This window comes from Canis lupus, chromosome 18 (assembly GCF_003254725.2).
Source record: "Canis lupus dingo isolate Sandy chromosome 18, ASM325472v2, whole genome shotgun sequence".
In the NCBI taxonomy this organism is placed as follows: domain Eukaryota; kingdom Metazoa; phylum Chordata; class Mammalia; order Carnivora; family Canidae; genus Canis; species Canis lupus.
In genome coordinates, this window is record NC_064260.1 from 43,192,563 (window position 1) to 43,208,614 (window position 16,052).

The 16,052-nt window shown below is 41.1% G+C and overlaps 1 protein-coding gene across 23 annotated transcripts in view; it reads left to right on the top strand.

Annotated features, from left to right (window-relative positions):
- The first annotated feature begins 7,302 nt into the window (after nucleotides 1-7,302).
- The window catches only part of PHF21A (PHD finger protein 21A), a 197,281-nt gene continuing 188,531 nt past the window's right edge, over nucleotides 7,303-16,052 (top strand). For 7 of the 23 annotated variants that reach the window (XM_025451980.3, XM_025451981.3, XM_049097083.1 and 4 more), the window contains exon 1: nucleotides 7,303-7,856. The gene's annotated coding sequence lies outside the window, so the exon portion shown is untranslated. Of the gene's footprint in view, nucleotides 7,857-8,924; nucleotides 9,080-10,012; nucleotides 10,072-10,683; nucleotides 10,868-16,052 lie in introns of those variants that run through there. The other 16 variants (XM_025451976.3, XM_035701229.2, XM_035701228.2 and 13 more) reach the window with 8 other exon arrangements.

Below are 16,052 nucleotides of genomic sequence, written 5' to 3' on the forward strand. Positions count from 1 at the left end.
TTTATAAAAAATAATTCATAGGAACCTTTTTTAAATCCCTTAATGATAAAACTAATGTTTATTACAGGATTCTCTAACCTTTAAAAACACCCAACAATTACCTAAGTGTGTTTGCTTGTAAAAATTTACTGATACGTACAACTTGTGATTTGTGCACTTCTCTGTATGAATGTTATACCTTAATTTAAAAAGTTTATATAAAGGAGGGGTGCCTAGGTGGTTCAGTCAGTTAAGCGTCTGCCTTTGGCTCAGGTCATGATTGCAGGGTCCTGGGATGGAGCCCGGAGAGGGAGGGAGCCTGCTTCTCCCTTTGCCTATGCTCCTCCCCCTGCTCATGCAAGCTCTCTCTCTGTCAAATAAATTAATTAATTAAGTCTTTTTAAAAAAGTGTACATAAAAGACATTCCCAAATCTCTTTATTTATATTTGAACTTAGGAAACACCTCCCCTGCTCCCCATTTTGGAACTGCAATGCAGTTTGTCAACATTTTTGGGGAAGGTACAACAGTCAGATTTTATGTTCAGCACTGGACATACATTGTGCAAGGTGGATATGCTTGCCTGATCCCATGTGTTTTATGTGATAGGTTGTAAAAAACTTATTAGAACGTTACTTCAATAAGGGGAAGAGAACCTTATGTTATTGCAACAAACCCATGCCCTAACTGATTTAACATGAAAGATGGAAGGTTGCACGCTAGTTTAATGCTGCTTTCACCTGGTTGGAATTGGGGATGCTACTTACTTCTAACAGGGTCTCACTCGTATAGGAATATTAATTGGTTCTTTAGATTTCAAGGTTTCAATGCTCATAGAAAAGAAGTTACAAAAAAAAAAAAGAAGTTACAATAAAACGATATGTAACTTTTGTACAATTTGCCTTATTTGTACAATTTGATGCAATTTACCAAGGCCAGTAATAATATTTATTCAGCACATATGACACATTATCTCATTTAAACTCCATAACAACCCTACGAAATCATATGATTATTTCTGCATTTTGCTTGCAACAGTGCATCATTTGCTCAAGGTCAACCCAGGACTCTATGATTCTAGCGTTCCTAATTCCTCAAGAATAAGCCCTGCTACTTCTCACTAACAGCTTGGACCCTCACAACAATCCAGTAGATTAAGTATTATTGTTTTCCCCATTTTGGACAAGGAAATAGGCCCGGAGGAATAAAGTGATTAACTAGACATTTGCAGAGCTCAGACCCAAACTCAGGTTCTCTGACTCCAAATCTGGGATACCTTCTACTAGATAATGTCATTGCTCAGGCCCACAATACAATTTACTTATGTTGATAATGGATAATCTAAAGGTGGGAATAATAAGGTGATAAAATTCTTTTAACATCCCCAGTCTTAGAGGATCTCCCCTGTGATATTTTTAGCAGCTCAGCAGCTTTAAGGCAGACATTTCTACAGTTCTAATTGCAACCATTTTTGTTTTTAACAACAGGTCCAGCATAGGCCCCCTGATCTATATCAGTTACTTCTGGAAAAGGAATTGGGATCTGCTTCTGTGTGGAAGTCAGAGTCACATGCACACACATACACACCTAAATTTGTGCACGGTATTTGGTCTAGTTTAGTCGTTTTTACCTTCCCCCGCCCCCCATATCCTCTGCAACTCCCGGTGTGATTTTACCCTCCTTTCCCCTGCCCCATACTCACACGCAGGGGACATCTGGAAATGTCTGGAGATATATTTGGTTGTCACCACTGTCAGGGAGACGCTATCTGCATCTAGTGGGTAGAGGCTAGGGATGCTGTTAAACATCCTACAATGCCACCCATAACAAAAAATTATCTGGCCCCCAAATGTCAATAGTGCCAAAGTTCAGGAGCTCTGGTCTAGTTAATTCTATTAAGCGCGCACACACCTGATATTGCTTAGGATTAAATTGACCTTGGCGATTATGGCAAAGTAATGAAATTGAAGGCATTCTCTAGAGAGTCAACTGCTTATCCACCAATATTTATTTATTTACAAGTTATACCTCATCCATTTATAATTATGATTTTGGCTTTCTGTAAATGCACACACAAGATAGTTAAAGAGATTTTAAAAGATCAGAAACCATTGAGACAGTGGGGAGAAAAGAACATACATTCAACTTCTGCTAGTCACCGGGGATTTTCTGTCATAATTATTTAAAAATCACATTGATAGATTTCCTCTACTTATTTAAGCACCTTGTTGGTACAACCCAGGTTTTCATTTATTCCAGTCCAAGAGGAATTAGAAAAGACCTGGCGAACTTCAGTAGTTACCTCCCTGCTTCAGTGAAGGAGGACCCTCAGGTTTTCAGACAGTTCAAATTTCCTTTAGGCTGACCTTTTAAGAGACAATGGGGTTACTTTTCAGCCTAAGAAAAAAAAGGATGATAGTTGAGCGAGCGAAGGACAGGCAAGGGGAGTTGGATGAGAAAGCTTGTTCACTTAGTCCTTTGTGGTGGTGGTGGTGGGGAGTTTATTACCTTGTTTGAAATACTCTCAAATACTGTCAGAACATCAGAAACTATCAGGTACAAGTACAAAACATCTTACTATCCATGGGTGCAGTGTGTACCAAACTACTACAAAACTGTAAATAAGAAAGTTTAGAAGAGACTGTTTTCTATTATAACACATAATACTCCATATAATACTGTAATATATAAGCTTCTGTTATATTTTTGCTATATTTACAGTATCTCTACATTAGACTGATAATGCTTATGGGGGACTAGCTGTTTTTATCATTTTGAAAGACATTTTATATTATCCAATAGAATCCCAATAGCAAATATTTTCCGTCAAACAGAAGTTATTTAGATTCCTACCTCCTTTATTTTTTTAAAATATTTTGTTTACTATGAGAGAGAGAAAGAGAGAGTAAGAGTGCAGGGAAGGGCAGAGGGAGAGAATCTTAAGCAGACTCCCCACTGAATGCAAAGCCTGACGAGGAGCTAGATCCTAAGACCCTGAGGTCAGCACCTGAGCTGAAACCAAGAGTCGGACATTTAACTGACTAGCCACCCAGGTGTCCCTCCTACCTCCTTTCTTACACACACACACACACACACACACACACACACAAGCACAAAAATTATATGTAATAACAATGTAAATGTAAAAAAATAGAAACTATAAAAATACAAGAAAAAAATTATATTTTTCTAATCTTGAACTTTGGATGACCTCTTGAAGCATGGACAGAAGGCAAGAATATATAGGAAACCACAGATAAATTTGACTACTTTTATAAAAATGAAAAACTGTACTCCAGTATACAATAACATTCAAAATTTGAGTTTACTTTTGTTCAACAGTGTTTTGATGGCTATTAAATAGCTTTGGAGGAGTAAACAGGTTGTGGGAGAGCAAATTCTAAGTTACTATGCACCTGCTCTTATTGTTGTCATTCATGTCTAAAAGTTGAACAATTTACTTCAAAGGAGCTTCTGATGTAAACTTTCAGTTACAACTTATTTCTGTGATTTTCACTAACTTATACAAACTTTTAGCTTTTTTCCTTTTAGATTTTATTTATTTATTCATGAGAGACACAGCAGGCTCCATGCAGGGAACCCTCTGTGGGACTGGATCCTGGGACTCCAGGATCACGCCCTGGGCTGAAGGCAGACGCTTAACTGCTGAGCCACCTAGGCGTCCCAGCTTTTTTCTTTAGTATTTATGCTATATAACCCTTTAAAAAATCCAATAAAGATTATCTTTAATTTGTGCATGAGAAACACAGGATTCAGAAGGCTTAAGTGTCTGCCTAAGGCCATACAGCTAGTGTGGGTCTACCAAGTGCCTATAACCGGCATGCTTAGAAATTGAGAAACACCCACCAAAATATAAAAATACCAACCCCACCACCTTGACTGAAACAAGAATCCTTGGACTTCATATGCCACATCAGTGGTAGTGTAGACAAGATATTGGGACTCTACTTGTTCATCCTCTCCAGAGTTATGTTAACTCAGTAAATGAATTTGAGGGCAAAGGGAAAAAAGTGTATTATGCAGTCCCAGGTACCAGGCATTGTAGTTAGCACTTGATATGGATTATTTTATTCAATCTTCTTGATAGCCCTACAAATAAATATTAATAGCTACATTTTACAGGATATGAAAACTGAGGCATTGAGAGGTTAAGTAACTTGCCCAAGGGGTCTTAGTTGAGAAGGAGTGGTACTACCCAGGTGCCGGAAATCTGGGTCAGTTTGGGTCCACTCCTCCTTATCATCTTAGAGTGGGAAAGAGTATGTAAATGGAAACATCATCTATCAGTGAATCACAGCCATTCTTTTCCATAGGTAGTTATAGGAACGTCAAGAAAATTAGTCAAAATATTTTAATTAAATGTAAATATCTAAAATGCAATTTTTCATGACATTGATGTTTGATTGATACCCAAATATCTTAACGTTTGTCAGCTTGAGTCTTCTTAAAGCCAGGGTTGGTAAGCCATAGCCCCTGGGCCCAGTCCTGCTCACTCCCCTGGTTTAGCCCATAAGCTAAAAATGCTTCAACTTTTTTCTGTAGTGGTTGAAAAAAATTAAAAGAATATTTTGTGATACACGAGAAGTAGATGAATGTCAAGGCCCATAAATAAAAGCTTTATTAAAAAGAACACAGCCAGGCTCATAGGTTTACATATTTTCTATGGCTGCTTTTGTGCTACAACTACATAGAGTTGAGAAGTTGTGACTTCTGTGGAGATTCTATGATCTACAAAGTCTAAATATTTACTATCTGGGCTTCTGTAGAAAAAAGTTTACTTACTCCTCTTCTATAGCATTTACACACTCAGGCACAATTTAAGTTTCTGGATTTTTTTTCCCATGACATTCTGAAACATTTTTAAGTTCGTTTGTTTGTTGTCCAGAATGTACACTAGAGCAGTCTTGCTCTGAAAAAATTTTGACAGCCCGGGCTGATCTGAAATGACCCTATTAGGTTGCCGTTCCAGTGCCTAGTGGTCCAGTTTGAGGCCCTGCCTTAATTCATCTCTTAAATACATTAGTGTTATCTCTAGGTGGCAAAGCTGGGTCTTACTACCCAACCTGTCCTTCCGTTACTCATCTTGACTGTGTTATGGGTTCAGTTTCACAACATTATGAGTTCATCCAGGCTTCTTGAATCATTTATAGGGATTTTCATTTTTGCTCTCAAACTCTTACTTTCTCCGCTGTGAAATTTTTTAAATATAAAGTTCAGAGTACTAAATGGCCTACACATGTAAAATAAAGCCCATACTTTTTATTTATTGTTTTTTTAGCTTTAAGAAATCAGAATTTTTAAAAATTTCTTTTTCTTGAGAAACTAAACTTAATTTTGCAGGTCACAGAAGTAATAAAACACCTTCATATCCAAGGATCTCAAAGCACCCCTGGTGGAAATGCATAACAAGGTAAAGAACGTCTATTTATTTTTAAACATTGTTTATTTCTTGGAGGAAATACTATTTAATGGGAAAGAGGTGACTAGTAACAAATGCGACTCTAAGACTATTTCTGGTTTTGTCAATGACTCACTTTGACTTTGGGCAAATCATCTCACCACTGTTGCTCTTTATCTGCAAAAACTGGACTTCATGCCTATGGGAGTTGCATGGCTAATCAATGCCTGGAAAATGCGTAGTGGCAGATGCTACAAAAGTGCTGAGCCTTAAAAACAAAACCACCCCCACCCCCCATTTGTATTCAGTTGAGGTTGGGGTTTATTGTTATTTAACATTCGAAGGCCAACACTATGTTAAGTCCAGCGTGCTGCACAGACCAGATAATATCACACTGTCCAGTAGGGATTGTTTTTTTTCTTTAATCTAGGATTTTGGACTTTTTTTCTTTATTGTGGTTGGGGGTTATTTTAGAATCTAGTAGTATGTCCATACAAAGACATTAAGCTTTAAGTTGAAAACTATCGATTTGAAAATCTAAATAAACCTCCTCCTCCAAAAAAAAAAAAAAAAAAAAAAAAGGGCCCTCCCCTCCCCGCCAAGAAATCTCTCAAAACAAGAATTCCTCTGATGTGTTTTTTTTTTTTTTTTCCCCCTCTCCCTGCAGTTCTCCATGTTACAGTCCTTGGAGGTAGAATAGGCATAAAATACTTTCACTAATAAAATATGACAAACCGCCGGATTATACGTGGCCGATTCCCAGTGATTGCCCTGCTACACAAAGCAGAAAAGTAAATGCCATCATCCCCCTTAGAACAAAAGAACTTAGGAATAAAAAACATGGAGAGGGGGGGAGAAAGCAGCAATAAATAAAGGTGAGGGAAGGACCCCGTCCCCCGCCCCTCCCCGACGCGAGTGTGGGACTAAGTGTGGCTAATAAAGTGGTTCAAGGGTAGTTATTTGGAAAGGGGGCGGGGTGGCGAGGGGAGGGAGCGGGCGAGCGGCGGCCGGGGATTGCATGTTGCATTCGACTTGAGGTTGCATCTTTCTCCTGTTGCCTGGACCACGCTCCCCCATTGCAGTGCTTCCCCGTTGCTTCTCTCCGCTCCTGCCCTCGCGGCTTTTTCTTTTTTTTCCCCCCTTAAAACTGCTGTTGCACTGGAGGGAGTTGGGGCCGCTCCGGAGCCCCTTTGCAGCTCCTGCCGGCGGGAGGGGGGAGTTGGGCTCGGGCCGCGGAGTTGGGGGGGCCGCAGCGGGCTCCGGCCTCGCCTCGGCTGCAGCTACACGGGAGCCGAGCTGCGGCGCGGCTCGGGCCCATCATTGCGGCGGCCCCGGAGTTTGGCCGCCGCCGCTCCGAGCTCAGCCCCATCACCGCCGCCGCCGCCGCCGCCGCTGCACTGGAGTTTGGCTGCTGCTGCCCTACTTCACTCTAGTTTAGTTTCACTCACTTTACATCCGGGTTTTTTCCCTAGGCAATGGGGGCCGCAGCACACCCCGTTCCTTAGGCAAAGTGAAATAAATTCGCCGCACCGACACGTCAAGTAGTCCGCCCGCCCGAGCGCCGCCGCGGGCCCCCGCCGCCCCCCCCGCCGCCGCCCCGCCGCCCCCGGGGGGGCCCGCGCGGCCCGGGAGCCGCCGGCGGAGGCGAGGGGGCCCGGGCCGGCCGCCGTACAACTCCGCCCGGCCGCCCCCTCCCTCCCCGCCGTGCCCCTCTACCCCGGCGCCTCCTCTCCCCCCCGCCCTCGTCCCCGCTTTCCCAACCCCAGTCCCTTTCGCCCGGCTCTCGGGAGCGGCGGGGGCGCGCACGGCGGCGGCGGCGGCGGGCCGGCGGGGCCGCGCGGCGGGCTCCCGCGCGGGCGAGTGTGTCTGGGCCTGGGCGGAGGGATCCCCGGGCTGAGGCGGCGGAGGTGCTGCGGCCCGGGGCCGGGTGGTGAATGGGCTGGTGGTGCTCGCTGCTGCTGCTGAGAGGAGGAGGAGGAGGATGAAGAGTTGGGCTTGTTTGTCTCCCACAGTTTCTCTCCTGCTGCTCTGATTCCCCCCCACCCCGATTCCGGCCCGGGGCCTGTGTGTGTCTCTCCTGGAGGAGGAGGAGGATCCAGTTCCTCCCCCCACCCCCTCCTCCCCACCCCCCCTTGCCTGGGGAAGAGGAGGAAAGAAACAGCCCAGAGAGAGAGAGAGAGAGAGAGAGAGAGAGAGAGAGGGAGAGTGAGTGAGTGAGTGAGAGAGAGGAGAGGAGAGGAGGAGGAGGAGGAGGGAGAAGGGAACAACCTACCATCTTAACACACTAATATCTAAAAAGTGCGAGAGGCCCAGAGCAGCAGCAGAAGCAGCAGCAGCAGCTCCAGCTTCTTCCCTCCCTCCCCATGAAGAAGAGTTCCCTCCTCCTCCTCCTCCTGCTTCTCCTGCTCAGAGTTCCTGCCTCCAGCTGCCAGGGGGGACAACCAGCCAGCAGCAGGAGGGTGCAGTATCCCAGCTTTTCCATTCTCTCTTCTCCTCACTCTCCTCTTTTTTTCTTGAGTAGCTCTATTTCCCCTCCCTCCCCCCTTCCCCCTCTCCCCCTCTCCCTGTCTCCCTGTCTTGTCTCTGGTGTTTGTCTCTGGGAGGAACTGGGGCTGCCTGCTTGGAGTTTGTTGTGGGGGGGGGGGAGGGAGGGGGAGGGGAGGGGTGTGTGGGAGGGAGGAGGGAAAGGGGGGTGTTCTCGTCAGGACCCCTCAGTCAACTTGAGATTTGAGCAATAACTTCCCCTTCGGGGCGCCCCCCTGCGTGCCCTTCCTATTCCTCCCCCCCTAAAAAAAAGACAATGGAAAAACCTTGTCTCCCCCTTCCTTCCCTCTGCCCTCCACCCCTCCCCAGGATAAATTGGAAGTAAGTTTATGAGCAGCCTCGGGAGCCTGGGCGCTGAGTGCAGGGCCGGAGCGGGTGACAGAGGCGGCGCGCCGGGGGTGGCGGGGAGGGGGCGTCACATTGTCCCGGCGGGGGGCCGGGGAGGGGGGCCGCCGGCGGGGGCGGGGGGCGCGGAGCCTCGTCCGCCCCCTCGGCTGTCCCTCAGCCCGGGGATGGTCGCCTCGGCTCCCTCACCACCCTGCCCCCGCCCCCCCCCCCGAGATGCTGTCGGGGGGAAGTTTTTATTATGATTATTTAATTAATTTTTTTTTTTTTTTTTTTTTTGGAAAACCATCTTGTTTGGTGACTGAGGGATCTGGTTTAAAAAAAAAAAAAAAAAAAAGCTGCGGCTGCTGACGCTGCCGGGCCCGAGTGTGTGTGTGTGTGTGTGTGTGTGTGTGTGTTGGTGCATTTGTCTTGGGTGGCCGGAGCAGCGTTGGGGAAATTCCGCTTATTCTTCTTCTTCTGCAACTTGTTATTCCGGAGAGTCTGCCTGCACCCCTCACCCCGGGGCCGGCCCTCCCGCACTCGCCCCCGCCGCCCGCGGCCGCGGGGCGCCCCCGGGACCCCGCGCGGGCCGAGGCCGGCAGGCCGCTCCGAGAGGGGCCGCGGCCGCCCCTCCCCCGCCCGCGCCCCCGCCGGGGGGAGGGGCGCGCGGAGTGGGACTCTTTCCGTTTGGTCCAGCCCCGTCGTGCACGCAGTTCCCAACACTTCTCGTCATCCTCTCTCTTTGGTCTCTTTATTCTGCTGAGCGGTGCTGTTAGGATTTCTTTTTTTTCCCCTGACCACGTTCGCGATGGTGGGTAGCAGCAAGGTGGCCCCGGTAGGGGAGGGGTTGATATCGAGATTGGGCACCGGGGGGAGGAATGTCTCGTTTCAACTTTGTCTGTGGCTTGCACCCCCGGAGAAGGCCACACGCCGGTTGTAGGGTGCAGATGTGCTGAGAGTGATTTCTAAGTAGTTGAGTTGTTGAGATGAGGGTATGACTGCTAATGGCAGGCAGGTTTTGTTTTCATTGGTGAATCTGGTGTCATCATATTCGGGGCATATGTTGAAATATTCTTTGTTTAGGTCTTGAAGTAGAGGATCTCACTCCGCACGTCCACATTGTGTTGTTTTTAAATGATGTCTGCAAGTGTGGCTTTCTAGAATTTCAAATGGGAGTTAAGGTCCGGGCGTGTGTGGGCCTCAGCATTGGCCTTGACAGTGAACTTTGTGGCTGTGTTTTTGGATTTCAGAGATTTGCCCCATAGCTGGGGTGTGAGCTGTGCATTTTTTGTTAATAGTAAGTGTCAGGAATGTAGATGCTTAAGCTGGGGACGTTAAAGAGAGAACATTCCTGTATTAATAATTGATAGCTGAATATTAGAATCAGATTAATTTGGGTTGATGAAAGTTGTTTCTTTTTTTTTTTTAAAGCAGCTGTGCACTCTAGGAAGGAAGCCTTTACATAGGCATACTTTATAGGGGTTCTTTAGGGCAGGGTGCTGGAATATCTCCTTTGAGAGAGGATACTCATCAACATCTCTGGCTTCATTGAAGGCCTGGTAAAGGGCCTGAAATTGGGGCTAAGACATCCAAGTGTACTTTTCACTGTTTATGTTGTTTGTTTACATCTGGTGTTTCTCACATTTGGTCACTAGAAATAAATAGGTCAATTTTTCTTTTGGTTTTTGAAGAGTAGCCCCCCCCCCTTTTTTTTTTAAGTTTCTTGATTTACTTGGTTTCACAGCATTGTAGGAAACTGTTACTACATTTTTACTGGAAATACTATTTTTCATTTTGATTTTGGTAAGTTCCTTTCTATTTTTTTCTATCTTCACTTGTATATGGAATCTACATTGTGGGATTAAAACTAGCTAATTAGGGGCTATTTAAAATGTCTGAAGAATACATTTTAATATATCAGGACATATTTGATGGCAAAGAGGAAATTTTTGTGTGCAGTTTGCTCTTGTTTATCAAAAAATTTCTATACTTAAAACTTCTGTAGATAGACAACTATCCTTAAAAGGAGCATAGTAATAGTGCAGAAAATTCTCTAACACAAACTTCTGACTAATATGTTAAAAATATTCCAGGTGCTTTTCTTTATGTTAGACTTTTGCTTTTGTTAACATAATGGTATTTGCAATATGACTGGCATTGCTTGGCTGGCCGTAATAAAGTCTTTTGCTCGAGTGCTTTTGAAGGCTTTTTAAAGTAGTTTTTAGATAATTTTGCAAGCTTTATTTAAGCATGTTGTACTTTGGACTCAGGCAGGTCTTATGGAACCAGAATAGTAATAGATTAAAAAGATTCCTACCTACGCCAGATTTTATTTTTAAGAGGTATAAGTGATGGATGGGGCCCTATTTCTTTTAGCTTTGAAGGGTCCATCCTTTTTCCCATTCAATCATCCAGAAGGAGCTGCCTCAGAAATACTCTTCTTCTGCTTACATGAAGAACTCTAAATGCTATCCAGCAGGAGGTGCTACAGCAAGATAAAGCAAATCTCTGAATTTTGAGGGTCTTGCTACTTATTACAGCTCTATTAGCTTCGACTAAGCAACAGGATTAACGCCTTAAAGTTCCAGAAAGATTTTGAGTAAGTCCATTTAAAAGTCCATTAATAAATTACATTTGCTATTTGAAACTGAAATCTTTGATTGCTTTTTACCTGCTTACCGTATTTACCTGAAGTAGATTTGTTATTGTGGATAGTTTAAGAATGCTACGCTTAGGCACAGAGTGCTGTTAGAATTATTTTATTTTGATGAAGAGTTAGTCTTGTATTGGTGAGTGGGGTGTTGAACAGATTATGCGTAATGGCTATAAACAAAAGAAGTTGGTATGATTTGGGGCTTTAGATTTTGTGTCATCCCTATAATATTAAGACAGATAGGATATGGAGATACGAGACTTTGGAAAGGAAGATACTGTATGGGAAAAAATTTAATTTCTTGGGTTTTTTTCCCTCACAATTATGGTCAGTGACCCTAATAGATAAATTCTTATGCACTTAGCTTTATAAATACGTATGGTTGATATATTTGAGTTGGTCTCCAAAGACTGAGATTCTTGAACTGTAAGTAAAGTTGTATCTGTGAGTACAGGTCATTGTTGATATGTCTGTTAGTAACACTTAACAATAACTGCATAAAGATGAAAGTTTCATAGCATTTGCAGCACATGCCCCTTTGAAGCTCTATTAGTGTTAGGTGAATTGATTCATCCCTGGGAATATCATGCTACTGTGGTGGCTTGTAAAGTTTTATATCAAAGTTTTAGGAACTTAGGAATGTGTAGAAAATTTGAAGAAGCTGCTTTGAATTTTGTCGGTTTTCTAGGCATAATACTATACTTTTTTCTCAGTAAGATCGACTGAGATAATACATGTGAAGGTTCTTTGTAAATTGTTAGAAGCCGTGCAGATGTTGAGATAGGTAACTAAATACATGGACAGAAATTTCTATCTTTAAAATACTAACTTTCTCCACATCGTTTTGGAAGTGAGCACCTTACAAGTGTACCCCCAACAAGTGATGAATTTTTTTTTTTAAATGCTACTGTGGTTACCAAAAAGCTCTTTGTTACAGTGTTGAAGCTTTGTTTAAAAAATGCTGTGGAGGCAGTTTCTCATAATTCAAAAAAAATTTTTTTTGTGTGTGTGTGTGTAGATCCTATGAAATGTGTATCCCCCATTAAAATTTTTTTTCATTTCTTCATTGATGTGATAGTAGCTGATTTTAGTGAATACTTAAGTTTCAGGATTCTTCTATAGACTCTCATTAACACACAGAGTAACAGATGTCACAGTTAAGGTTTTGATTGTTTTGAGTGATTCTGTTAACTTTCTGAAAAATTCTTACAAACTAAAGCTTTCAAGCTTGTTTCAAAGTGAAAAAGATGTATAACTGTATTAGTATTAGGTACACGTGTATGTCATTTTATTTTATTTTTTTTTAGAGGGATGCATGAGGAAATGACTACTCAAATCTAGAGGAGTGCACTGAAACATTTTTGTGTAAAAATAACGCAAAAGTTTAAAACTCAGAGCCTTGATTTGGGGCTTTTCTGATAGACTCTGCTCACAAATTTGGACTAAAACAAAATAAAATAGAGTTAATTGGGAGTCCCTGTGTTTATGAGCATATCAAAAGGTTTAGTATCTTAATATTTTAGAAGCTAATGCTCTTTATGAAATAGCCCCTTTAATTAGAAATTAAATATAGAAACTTATTTCTGTGTGAAGTGAGAAAAACATTTAACTGTTTAAATAAAAATGAAACCTCTTAGGGTAGTATTAACTTTTTCATCCTTCAGATATTGAATACTAAGGTTTTTTGTTTTGTATTGTTTTGTTTTTTGAGGAAATACGGAAGTTAAGGTTATAGTAATGTGCCTTTAAGTTTTGTATTCTTGGTATTTTATTGCTGAAAGCTTTTGTATTTAATTGCTATTCCAAGGGAGAAAAGGAAGGGATTAAAGTTTTAGGGCTCTAACCTTTGACAGAATTCCTTTATTTCTGTATTTGGACCTGATTTCTTGAAATATGTTTGAATCTTCATGTTACTTTGTGCTGGGAAATATTCACAATTTTTGTTGACTTCTCAGGAACTTTTGTACATGGCTTTTTTGTAGGCCCTAAGTATTCTTTAAGAGCACAGCAATATATTTTGATCAGTTTAACTTTACCAGGTGTGTATTTTTGCTGCTTTAAGATTTTTTTTTAAGACAGTAATATGCTAACACTGCTTTAAGTTTATTGTATATAATTACTTTTTAAATAGCATATGTTTTCTTGTTTGTATGTGTATGTGGCTGTGTTATTTTGTAGGCTTTCGTAAAATTTTTGTGCATTAAATTTCTGGAGTTATCTTTTGTGAGAATGTTGACGTAGACTTTTAAGAATAACTTTTATATTACTTGTCTATTGGCTCAGTGTTAAACTGGGGTGGTGGTGAACTCTTCCACCACATTTAGAGATAATATGTGAGATTCAGTCAACCTTTGGGTTTTCTATAGCAACTTTCTCACACTGGAAACTTGTGTGGCAGTTTGAATACCCCTCCACTTCTCTCCTTCCAATACATTGCAAGGCCTCCCCCGTTTAAAAAAAAAAATAGCGTGCAGGTCTCTGTTGAAGGAAACTATTCCTATCTATATTTTGGAATCATGTATAGAAATGTTTTCTGCTTTTTTAAATAGACAAAAAAGTGAACCAGTAATACGGAGATAGGAAGGGGATGGGGCCTAACAGGTTGGTGATCTAGGCTTTATTTTGACTCTGTTTGTAGGCCTAGGGGACAAAAAATAACTTAAACACAGAAGCCAAAAAGATGGGTTTTGTTTTATTGTTTTGGCTGCATTGAGAATACAAACTGTCAGTACTTGAGGAGAAGGAGCAGCAGAAAGGAATTGATTTTTTTCTGCTGCAGATCCAAGTATTGTTAACCATGTGCATCTCTAAAGCAGCATGCTTACAAATGAAATAGTAGTTGATTCTTTCACTCAATTAACAGTCAGACCCTAGATTGTTTTTTTCCAGATTTTAAATAAGTACCAAAAACTTCAGAGTAATGACAATAATTTCCTGATAAAAGTGGGTGATAGTAACCATGGCAACTGCTATCTGGCCTTATGGACAGTATGTTGTATTGATGAAGCTTCAGATCCTGTAGTAGCCTGTCACTTTTATGGTGAAATGTAGTAACATGTGTTGCAGGTGATTTTTAGCTGGATTGTGTTAAATTTGTGTGCCAGCTTATCTTTCCTTGTTAGGAATTTCTTGGACTGTATTCCACAGCATGTTTGTGAAGGTGCTGTTGCCTGAAAATAACCCACCACCTGTGTTAGGCCTCCTGATGCAGATTGCACTTAGTTCTTTCCCAGCCTCCTTCCTTAGTCTTGCAGAAGTAGGGGTGTGTGTAGAAACTGTATATACATAAATAACAGCTCAAAGTTATCTATTTGGACATGTTATTGATAGTTTAAAAAATTTCTTTGTTTTTAGAGGAGGTCAATGGATGAGAGAAATGGATCTCATTTCTATTTTTTTGTAAGTCTTCTTTCTGGCAACGTGTGTGTGTGTGTGTGTGTGTGTGAGAGAGAGAGAGAGAGAGAGAGAGAGAAATGAGGGGTTAGGAGTAGAGGGCATAAATATTGAGTAAGGACTTGACAAAAGAGAAACTTAAGTATTACTGTTTTTGTGTGTGTGATGGTGTTATGTGTGTAAAAATACAAGAATATTTTTCCTAGTAGACATTATTAGAGTATGGGAAATGTTTTTGTATGAGAATTTCCAGGAAGAAAAATTATTTATAAAATATAACTTGAAAGACTGTCAAGAGAAAATCTGGTAAAACAATTAAAACTTTCTTGGGGAAGGGAATAGGGAGCTTTGAAATTGATCCAACCAAACTTTAAATATATGGCTCTAGAAATGATGTTTTAAAAAATAATTTTAAAATTTTATAAAACTTTTTGCTTTTTAAGCATTTCTTTTATATACTTATCCTGTGTCAGGTTTTTCTGACGTGAAAATGTTGATGTAAATATTCATTGATACTTTTTCCAATATGTGCTAAGGAAATTGCCAGAGCAGAAAGCAAACAGATTCGATCTGAATTTTACTAGGCCCTGATAATAAGATCTAGTCAAATTGTGCTTAGATAGTTCAGACTTTCTTAAAACTTGCTGTGATAGGGTGAAGTGGTTTACTTACTACAATTCCCAGGATGCATTTCGGGCTTTTGCTTAACTCCGGATTAGAGCGTTGCATGCTGGGACCTGTAGTTGATTTAAACAGCACAGAGAACCCTTTCCTCTTGTCTACTCCATTTTATACAAACAGCTTCCCAAGCCTCTTAAGAACTTTCTGCTAAGTAAAATTTGATTGCTAATATTATGATTATCATGGTGCTGGTATTCTAAAGTGAGTCTTCAGAAACACCCTAGTGTTTTAGTTTACCTTGGAATAGTTTTTTTTTTTTTAATCAGCTACTATAAGATTTATATGTAAAGTAACTGATACATGTGTATATATGTTTGTGTTTATATATTTAAAACTTGGCAATTGTAAGTTTTTTTTGTCTGTGCTGCTATAGATCACTTTATAATTATAGCATATAGATTGCCAATATGGGCATTAGGAGCTTATTATGGTAGGGCCTGATATATGTGCTATTCTCTTTTCTTTGAATGGGGCCAGTTACTCAGTGCCCATATTTAAATTTAAAGGTTTTTAAAAAATTATTTTGTAATAATTGTCAAAATCTTGAATCTTAGTATTTTTTAAATGGAAGACAGATTCCTGAAAGTAGATGTAGTTTCAGTGTAAATTTAATACTCAAAGATGTCATCTGAAAGGTAGAGGGGGAAAAAAATGAAAGGTAGAGGGAGAGGTAAGGTTTCTTTAATAATTTGTTTATATTTTCCTTTGTAAAATTTAAATTTCTGTTTCTATTCTTTAAAGTTCTGATACTTTATTAATGAATGTCAGAATGTTGTTGCAGGGATTAAATGTCGAAATCTGTGAAAGTACTTAGCACGGTGCCTGGCACATAATAAAGCCTCAGTAAATGTTTAGAATTAGCAGCAGCAGTAGTAATAGTGGTTCCTGTCATTAAATAAATAGCGTGCTTCACATTTTTCCTCTCTTTTTGCATTATTATTTGATCAGAAGCCCAGCCTGTTCTGACAAGACCTTGAAATTTTTGGCTTAAGATCATGATGTGGCAGTTCCTTAGAATTTTTTGCTGTATATAAGATGTCTTTGCACCTCAGTTTCT